Source organism: Canis lupus, chromosome 4 (genome assembly GCF_048164855.1).
Source record: "Canis lupus baileyi chromosome 4, mCanLup2.hap1, whole genome shotgun sequence".
NCBI lineage: Eukaryota > Metazoa > Chordata > Mammalia > Carnivora > Canidae > Canis > Canis lupus.
The window spans coordinates 1,205,282-1,215,874 of record NC_132841.1 but is presented as its reverse complement, the minus strand read 5'-3'; the positions used below and the strand labels follow the sequence as shown (position 1 = coordinate 1,215,874).

Below are 10,593 nucleotides of genomic sequence, written 5' to 3'. Positions count from 1 at the left end.
AATCTATTTCATCCTAGAATCCTCCTTAGGGGAGTGCAAGACTGGTGAACACCTCCCCCGACACCCCCCCCATGAGAATGAGACTAGCCAGAGATAGTGGGTAATACCACGACCATCTCTGTACTTCTCAGGAGCAAGATGTTCATGCCATGCCATGCCATGCCATGTACTTCTCACATCTCAGGCCATCTCTGTACTTCCAGGAGCAAGATGTTCATGCCATGAAGCTAGGAAACTGCCACTGTGCCATGTGCCCTCAGTGTCACCAATCCAACTCCCAGAAATGCACTAGGGCCACAGGAGGTGCAAGGTTTGTACTACTGATAACCTTTTCAGGGTATTGGAAGCCTGGTAATTTTAAATATTTCATACAAACAGAAAAGAATGGAGAATAACATGACCACCTATCCCTGCCCCCTCCCCCGGTAGTAAGTAAAAGGTTATAAAAATCAAAGCCATTTGAATCTTTGCAAAATCACTTCCCAAATTACAGCCTTTCCACCCTCAACTATTCTAAACTTGTTTATCCTCCCTGTTCACTTATACTCTTACTCTATTTGTTCGTATCTAGAAATAATTATATTATTATTGCTTTGCAATTTTTCTATCAGTGGTAACATGTAAGTTCTTCTGAAATTTGCTATTCAGTTCTATGGTTTTGAGATTTATCCATATTGATCTAGGTATATAACTTAATTAAACTATTACATGACACTTTATAAAATCCCAAGAATCTTTTCAGTTGTTGAACATTTAAGTAGTTTCCAAGTTTTTATTATTAGTGAACTATAATTTCACTATATGAAAGAGTAAGGGAATTCGCTCTTATAGTTAAATACAATTATTGCCCATATCTTTTGCCAATGAGGGAGAATTTTTCATAGTGTTTTAAACATTTTAAAAAATCTCCACACAGTAAGAAATAATTATACTCTATGACCACACAAACTTAAATTAATTCATTCACAAAATTTTATTAAGTACCTATGATTCATCGGGAACTATTTTAGGCACTGTGGAAATAGTGGATAAAAACATCTCTACCTTAATGACACTTCTACTGTGGTGGGCAGGATGTTAGGGGAGGAACAGAGTTTAGGAAATATAAAGTTAAGTATGTAGTACACAGATGGCCAGTGTTATTTAAAAAAAAAAGAAAAGGATAGGGAATTAGAGATAGGATATTTAGTTTTAAAAAGGCGACAAGGAAGGTCTGAGAAAATGACAGTCTAGCATAGATGAAGAATGAGTAGGTGAACTTGTGGACACATGTGGGAATATGTGATTGTGCATATATGATAAATGCAACATATATTTAATTATACATATTTGTGTATGTATTCATATTCATGAATATATGCATTATCAACTTGAAACACTTTTATTAAACGGTATCATTTCTACTCATGATGTTATTTTACATTTTCTAATCAATTCTATTTTACGCTTTTACTTATCAATATAAGTACTTACTAAGTCTTGGACACATTATGAGTCACCCCATCCCCCTGCCCACCTCCCTTTCCACCACCCCTTGTTCATTTCCCAGAGTTAGGTGTCTCTCATGTTTTGTCACCCTCACTGATATTTTCACTCATTTTCTCTCCTTTCCCTTTATTCCCTTTCATTAATTTTTATATTCCCCAAATGAATGAAACCATATAATGTTTGTTCTTTTCCGACTGACTTACTTCACTCAGCATAATACCCTCCAGTTCCATCCACGTCGAAGCAATGGTATTTGTAGTTTCTAATGACTGAGTAATATTCCATTTTATACATAAACCACATCTTCTTTATCCATTCATCTTTCGATGGACAACAAGGCTCCTTCCAGTTTGGCTATTGTGGACATTGCTGCTAGAAACATCGGGGTGCAGGTGTCCCGGCGTTTCACTGCATCTGTATCTTTGGGGTAAATCCCCAACAGTGCAATTGCTGGGTCGTAGGGCAGGTCTATTTTTAACTCTTTGAGGAACCTCCACACAGTTTTCCAGAGTGGCTGCACCAGTTCACATTCCCACCAACAGTGCAAGAAGGGGCCCCTTTCTCCACATCCTCTCCAAAATTTGATGTGTCCTATCTTACTAATTTTACCATTCTCGCTGCTGTGAGGTGGTATCACATGTGGTTTTGATTTGTATTTCCCTGATGGCTGGTGATGCGGAGCATTTTCTCATGTGCTTGTTGGCCATGTCTATGTCTTACTCTGATATTTCTGTTCATGTCTTCTGCCCATTTCATGATTGGATTCTTTGTTTCTTTGAGGTTGAGTTTAATCAGTTCTTTAGAGATCTTGGATGCTAACCTTTTATCTGATAGGTCATTTGCAAATATCTTCTCCCATTCTGTAGGTTGTCTTTTAGTTTTGTTGACTGTTTCTTTTGATGTGCAGAAGCTTTTTATCTTGATGAAGTCCCAATAGTTCATTTTTGCTTTTGTTTCTCTTGTCTTCATGGATGTATCTTGCAAGAAGTTGCTGTGGCTGAGTTCAACAAGGGTGTTGCTGTGTTCTCCTCTAGGATTTTGATGGAATCTTGTCTCACATTTAGATCTTTCATCCATTTTGAGTTTATCTTTGTGTATGGTGCAAGAGAGCGGTCTAGTTTCATTCTTCTGAATGTGGATATCCTATTTTCCCAGCACCACTTATTGAAGAGACCGTGTTTTTTTCCAGTGGATAGTCTTTCCTGCTTTGTCGAATATGAGTTGACAATAAAGTTGAGGGCCCATTTCTGGATTCTTTATTCTGTTCCATTGATCTATGCGTCTGTTTTTATGCCAGTACCACACTATCTTGATGACCACAGCTTTGTAGTACAAATTGAAATCTAGCATTGTGAATGCCCCCAGCTATGGTTTTCTTTTTTAATATACCCCTGGCTATTCGGGGTCTTTTTTCTTTTTAATTGGAGTTCAATTTGGCAACATATAGCATAACACCCAGTGATCATCCCATCAAGTGCCCCCCTCAGTGCTCGTCACCCAGTCACCCCCGCCCCCCACCCGCTCCCTTTCCACCACCCCTTGTTCGTTTCCCAGAGTTGGGAGTCTCTCATGTTCTGTCTCCCTTTCTGATATTTCCCACTCAAATTTCTCCTTTCCCCTTTCTGGGTCTTTCTTGATTCCACACAAATCTTAAGATGATTTGTTCCAACTCAATGAAGAAATTCCATCGGATTTTGATAGGGATTGCATTAAATGTGTAAATTGCCCTGGGTAACATTGACATTTACATAATATTAATTCTTCAAGCCCATGAGCATGGGGTATTTTTCCATATCATTGTGTTTTCCTCAATTTCTTTCAGAAGTGTTCTGTAGTTTTTAGGGTATAGATTCTTTACCTCTTTGGTTAGGTTTATTCCTAGGTATCTTATGCTTTTGGGTGCAATTGTAAATGGGATTGACTCCTTCATTTCTCTTTCCCCAGCTCATTGTTAGTGTATAGAAATGCCACTGATTTCTGGGCATTGATTTTGGATCCTGCCACACTGCTGCATTGCTGTATGAGTTCCAGCAATCTTGGGTTGGAGTGTTTTGGGTTTTCTATGTATAGTATCATGTCATCGGTGAAGAGGGTGAGTTTGACTTCTTTCCCAATTTGAATGCCTTCTATTTCTTTTTGTTGCCTGATTGCTGAGGCTAGGACTTCCAGTACTATGTTGAATAGCAGTGCTGAGAGTGGACATCCCTGTCTTGTTCCTGATCTTAGGGGAAAGGCTCCCAGTGTTTCCCCACTGAGAATGATATTTACTGTGGGTTTGTCGTAGATGGCTTTTTAGATGCTGAGGAATGTTCCCTCTATCCCTACACTCTGAAGAGTTTTGATCAAGAATGGATGCTGTATTTTGTCAAATGCTTTCTCTGCATCTATTGAGAGGATCATATTGTTCTTGTTTTTTCTCTTGTTGATATGATCAATCACACTGATTGCTTTATGGGTGTTGAACCAGCCTTGTATCTCAGGGATAAATCCCACTTGGTCATAGTGAATAATCTTCTTAATGTACTGTTGGATCCTATTGGCTAGTATCTTGTTGAGAATTTTTGCATCTGTGTTCATCAGGGATATTGGTCTGTAATTCTTTTTGGTGGGGTCTTTGTCTGGTTTTGGAATTAAGGTGATGCTGGCCTCATAGAACGAATTTGGAAGTACTCCATCTCTGTCTTTCCAAGCAGCTTTAGTAGAATAGGTGTGGTTTATTCTTTAAACGTTTGATAGAATTCCCCTGGGAAGCCATCTGACCCTGGACTTCTGTGTCTTGGGAGGTTTTTGATGACTGCTTCAATTTCCTCCCTGGTTATCAGCCTGTTCAGGTTTTCTATTTCTTCCTGTTCCAGTTTTGGTAGTTTGTGGTTTTCCAGAAATGTGTCCATTTCTTCTAGATTGCCTAATTTATTGGCGTATATAGCTGTTCATAATAAGTTTTTAAAATCGTTTGTGTTTCCTTGGTGTTGGTGGTGATCTCTCCTTTCTCATTCATGATTTTATTAATATGAGTCTCTTCTCTCTTCTTTTTAATAAGGCTGGCTAATGGTTTGTCTATCTTATTAATTCTTTCAAAGAACCAACTCCTGGCTTTGTTGATCTGTTCCACTGTTATTCTGGTCTCTATTTCATTGAGTTCTGCTCAAATCTTTATTAATTGTTTTCTGATGGGTGAAGGTTTTATTTGCTGTTCCTTTTCCAGCTCTTTTAGGTGCAAGGTTAGCTTTTGTATTTGAGTTCTTTCCAGTTTTTGGATGGATGCTTGTATTGCGATGTATTTCCCTCTCAGGTCTGCTTTTGCTTTATCCCAAAGATTTTGAATGGTTGTATCTTCATTCTCAGTAGTTTCCATGAATCTTTTTAATCTTCTCTAATTTCCTACCTGACCCTTTAATCTTTTAGGAGGATGGTCCTTAACCTCCACGTGTTTGAAATCCTTCCAAACTTCTTGTGGTTTAGTTGTAGTTTTAAAGCATTATGGTCTGAAAATATGCAGGGGACACCCCAATCTTTTCGTATCCATTAAGACCTGATTTGTGACCCAGTATGTGCTCTATTCTGGAGAAAGTTCCATGTGCACTTGAGAAGAATGTGTGTACTCAGTTGCGTTTAGTTGTAAAGTTCTGTAAGTATCTGTGAAATCCATCTAGTCCAGAGGAATGCCTGGGTGGCTCAGCGGTTTAGCGCCTGCCTTTGGCCCAGGGCGCGATTCTGGAGTCCCGGGATCGAGTCCCACGTCAGGCTCCCCGCATGGAGCCTGCTTCTCCATCCTCCTGTGTCTCTGCCTCTCTCTCTCTCTCTCTCTCTCTCTGTCTGTCATAAATAAATCTTTAAGAAAAAAAAATCCATCTAGTTCAGTGTATCATTTAAAGCTCTTGTTTCGGGATCCCTGGGTGGCGCAGTGGTTTGGCGCCTGCCTTTGGCCCAGGGCGTGGTTCTGGCGACCCAGGATCGAATCCCACGTCGGGGTCCCGGTGCATGGAGCCTGCTTCTCCCTCTGCCTGTGTCTCTGCCTCTCTCTCTCTCTCCCTCTGTGACTATTATAAATAAATAAAAATTAAAAAAAAATAAAGCTCTTGTTTCTTTGGAGATGTTGTGCTTAGAAGATCTATTTATTGCAGAAAGCAGTGTCAAGTCTCCAAGTATAAGTGTATTATTATCTAAGTATGTCTTTGGTTATTAATTGATATACTTGGCAGCTCCCACATTCGGGGTATAAATATTCATGATTGTTAGGTCCTCTTGTTGGATAGACCCTTAACGTATGATATAGTGTCCCTCTTCATCTCTTACTACAGTCTTCGGGATAAACTTTATCTGATATAAGGATGGCTACCCCTGCTTTCTTTTGAGGGCCATTTGAATGGTAAATGGTTCTACAACCTTTTATTTTCAGGCTGTAGGTGTCCTTCTCTCTAAAATGAGTCTCTTGTAGACAGCCAATAGATGGGTCTTGCTTTTTTATCCAGTCTGAAACCCTGCGCCTTTTGATGGGATCATTAAGCCCATTCACGTTCAGAGTTACTATAGAAAGATATGAATTTAGTGTCATCATGATATCTATTCAGTCCTTGTTTTTGTGGATTGTTTCCTTGGACTTCCTCTTTTTTGTTTTGTTTTTTACAGAGTCCTCCTTAATATTTCTTGCAGAGTTGGTTTGGTGGTCACATATTCTTTCAGTTTCTCCCTATCTTGGAAACTCTTTATCTCTCCTATTCTGAATGAGAGCCTTGCTGGATAAAGTATTCTTGGCTGCATGTTCTTCTCATTTAGGACTCTGAATATATCCTGTCAGCCCTTTCTGGCCTGCCAGGTCTCTGTGGAGAAGTCTGCTCTTACCCTAATACTTCTCCCCATAATGTTTAGGAATTTCTTGTCTCTTGCTGCTTTAAGGATCTTCTCTTTATCATTGGAATTTGCAAGTTTCACTATTAAATGTCAAGGTATTGAATGGTTTTTTATTGATTTTAGGAGGGGATCTCTCTATCTCCTGGCTCTGAATGCCTGTTTCCCTTCCCAAGTTAGGTAAGTTCTCAGCTATGATTTGTTCAAACACACTTTCTGGCCTTCTGTCCCTTTTGGCGCCCTCGGGTACCCCAATTAAACGTAGATTTTTCCTTCTGAGCCTGTCTTTTATTTCCCTTAACCTAACTTCATGATCTTTTGTTTTTCTTTTTTCCTCAGCTACCTTCCTTGCCATCAACTTGTCTTGTATATCACTCACTCGTCCTTCTACCTCATTAATCCTCGTCATTAGAACCTCCAGTTTGGATTGCATCTCATTAAATTAATTTGTAATTTTGGCCTGATTAGATCTAAATTCTGCAGTCATAAAGTCTCTTGAATCCTATGTATTTTTTAGAGCCACCAGTAGCTTTATAATAGTGCTTCTGAATTGGCTTTCTGACACTGAATTGTAATCCAAACTTTATAACTCTGTGGGAGAGAGGACTGTTTCTGATTCTTTCTTTTGTGGTGAGTTTTTCCTTCTAGTCATTTTCCTCAGTGTAGAGTAGCTAAAACAAGTTGTACTGGAAAAAGGAGAAAAAGAGAGAAAAAAAGGGTGGGGGGACAAACAGAAAACAAAAAACAAGAGGGTATCCTCTGATTCTATGTACTCTATGTCCCTAGACTTCCCCTGGAACTTTCTAGCACTGCCTGGTCAAGAACTTGCTCTTCCCCTGTCCTTTCATCTGGTCTTCTGGGAGAGGGGCCTGCTGTGCTGATTCTCAGGTGTGTGCACCTGGGGGAGCTGCCCAGCCCCCTGCCAGTTGTGCGGCTCTGTGGGAGCTGTTTATCCTGTGAGGCCCTGTTCCCTTGCGGCCCTGCTCAGTTCCAGTTATGAGGTGACACCAGGAGGAACAACAACAGTGGCAGTGGCCAGCTCTCCAGCTCTGGAGTCAGCTTCCGCAGTAACTACTGCAGTCTCCCAATCTGCAGGGGCCTGGAAACTGGGGCGGGGGGGGCGGGGTGCCAACCTGCACAGCCAGGGCCCACCGGTGTCCTAGAGCATCCTTCCTGTCCTGTGTCCTTACTGCCCTGTGTCCTCCTGGCCTCCACCTGTTCCGGCGGAGCACCAGACCTTGGGCTGAGTCCCCTGCACCCTGGGCTCCGGGCCTGCACTGCCTGAACTGCTCCCGGGCCACACAGCTCCCTCTGTATGGAGCCACCACCCGAGCTGCTCCCGGGCCGCGCAGCCCCCCTCCGCCGCGGAGCCGCTGCCAGCCGCCGCCTGAGCTGCTCCCGGGCCCAGCTGGGCGCACGCTCCAGCCCTTTAGGGAGCTCGGCCCGCGGTGTGTTGCGTGCTCTCCCCCAGGGCGCAGTTCCTGTTACTGCCCCTGGGAGCCTGAGGGCATCACTGCCCCTCCTGGGATCCTGCCCGAGTTCCCTGCAAGTGCCTTTCCATCCGGGAAGATTGGTAAAGTTTCTACTTCTCCGGGACTCGGCTTTCCTGTCCTAGGGGCTCTCACTACCCGGCCTTAGCCCGGCTCCTCTTGGGGCCCCTGCCCCAGTGGATGCTTTTTTATTTCTTTATTTTTTTCCATCGTCCTACCTTGATAGAAGCGCAAACTCTTCTCACTGTAGCATTCCAGCTGTTCTCTCTTTAAATCTCAGGTTGAATTCATAGGTTTTCAGGATGATTTGAAAGTTATCTAGGTAAATTGGTGGGGACAGGTGACTTGGGGACCCTACTCTTCCGCCATCTTGCCCCGCCTCCCAGGTTTTCTTTCTATTTTTCTTTTTTTTTTTTTTAACTTCAGTTCCCTCTAAACAATGCAGTATTCTCCCAATGGCAGTAAGAACTTCAATGTGGTCATACCCTCAACAACATTTAAGCACTTACTATGTACCAGGCACAAGTCTTCGCAAGAGGTTTATGGCAGTGAACAAAAGGAAATTCCATGCACTCACAGAGATTTAATTCTAGATGGGGAAGAAAGGGTAGGTAGGGGTCAAAAAAGTAAGTTATTTGTTATGGCAGACTGCGTAAGTTCTAGGATGAAAGCCTATTCTTAGGCTTTTTTTTTTTTTCACTTACAAAGAGATTATAAAACTTTATTGTGGCATCACACAGCAGAAACGAGTTTGCAAGGCCAGGACTATCTTGGGGTCCTCAGAAGGGGTTGCCCCAGAGGCCAGGGCACAGAGGAAGGGGGCAAGCCATTGCCAGGAGGGTGGCTACAGCCAGGGAGCCAGCCTGTGCCCAGGCGCTCTTGCAATGCCACACTGCAGGGGACCAGAGCGTCTGGCCGGGAGCTTCGGAGCTTCGGGAGGGCAAGGACTCCTGGGTGGCGGGTGGAGGCGGGCTCAGGGCACCATGTTCCACCACTTGAAGGAGAAGGGCTACCGGCGCACATTGGTGCCCCAGTGGACCTCCCCGTGCTGCATGTGGTAGGCGTAGAAGTCGTCGATGAAGGTGCAGTGCAGGCCCAGCAGCTCCAGCAAGGACCGCACCTTCTCCTCCAGGCAGCACTGGCCATTGATGATGGGACCGAAGGGCTTGGGGATGCCCAGGTGCTTCCCCAGCACCAGCATGTTCACCATGTTTGGAAAATAGGCTTCATCCTTGAGGATCCCACTGTTCTCCTCCTGGAGCTTGAAGAGCTGGGGGATGTCCACGATGTCCCTCTCACTCAGGCCCAGCTCCCGCTTCAGCACCTCCCGGTTCCAGTCGATGCATTTCTCCACGTATGAATCCTGGTCTCTCAGTTTCTTGTCTGACAGGATGTCCTTTACTTTCTGCTTTTTTTTTTCCTGATGCCTTCAGAGAGTGCAGCCTCCCCGTGGCCCCCCCACTGAGCTGCTCCTCCAGCAGTGCGTAGCAGGCCCGGGGGCTGGCCAGCAGCAGCCGGAAGCCCTTCTTGGGCCCGGGCACGAAGCTCAGGAACTCGTCCACGTGGCCCACAAACAGCCAGTCGGAGTAGAGCTTCACAGGCGCCTGCACCTGCTGGGCGCCAAGGAAGTCCTGCACAGCCTGGGGCCTGGTGCATCTCCTGGCTCTCCTTGCTGGGGTAGCTGCCGCTCCCAATGAGGATCCTGCCCAGAGGGTACTTCTTCCTCCCAACCGTGACCGGGGGACTCACTTCCAGGTTTCCAAAGGAGTGGAAAGTAGTAACCTCTCCAGTCTCGGGCCCTCAAGTCACGTAGCCAAAATCTGGACCCAGCAAGCACTTGATGGGGAAGTCCTTCAGGCCCCTGTTCCTCGGAGAGTCAAAGACCATGGGCAGGGTCTTGTGTGGGGCTTGGATGTAGCCGATCTCTATATCGTCCTGCATCCACCGATCATCGTTGCTCTGTTCCTTGGAGGGGATGGTCAGCTTGCACTTGGCTTCCTTAGCCAGAGCAGTTACTAATTTCAGGAAAGCATGGAGAATATGAGAGCGTCCCTGTAGCATGCAAAGTGACGGGACAGGATGGCCGGTTCCGAGGGGAATGTACGACGGCCATGCAGGAGGGGTTGGAGTCCAAGAGAGCCTCTCATAAGTCCTGGGAACATAACTGTGAGAGGTGGAAAACCAAGGTACCTTACAAAGTTTCAAACAGATTCGAGGCAGATGCTGTAAAGTTTAGGAAATAGCAGGTACAGAGGAAACAGATTGCTGTGTTCCAGTTATACAGAAGAGCTAAATAAGTGGTGCATCATCATGATGGTTTAGATTTGAATTAAGAAAGCGATCATACCAACAAAAAGAAAACATGACATTATAAAGCCTTTGGAATTAAATAAAACAGCAAATGAATTGCATAAAAAAACGCAAATTTTTTTTAACAAATGACATTTTATTATTCAAATGATATAATATCAACACCAATGCTAATAAAAATAGAGGCTGAATTCATCAATGGCAAAGTCAGTTGTATTTCACTTGAAGATACCCACATTTCGAAGTAAGCCTTTTGTAGACAGATGAAAATCCTCTATTATGTAGAGTTTTAATCTTTACCTATTAAAGACTGGGCAAGGCAAAGCCATCCCTACTAGCAGAGCAAGAAAAGCAGAGATGGAACCGGTGTGTCTCCATACACTTGGAGCTATGAATACTTTTCTGTCTTGCAGTTTAAGATGAAGAAAATTCTTTTTCTCTACTAATGTCTTTAAAT

The 10,593-nt window shown here is 43.7% G+C and overlaps 1 pseudogene; it reads right to left on the bottom strand.

The window, feature by feature from the left end:
- Positions 1-8,474: 8,474 nt before the first annotated feature.
- On the bottom strand, positions 8,475-10,119 carry LOC140631712 (protein-arginine deiminase type-4 pseudogene; annotated as a pseudogene).
- Positions 10,120-10,593: the final 474 nt, after the last annotated feature.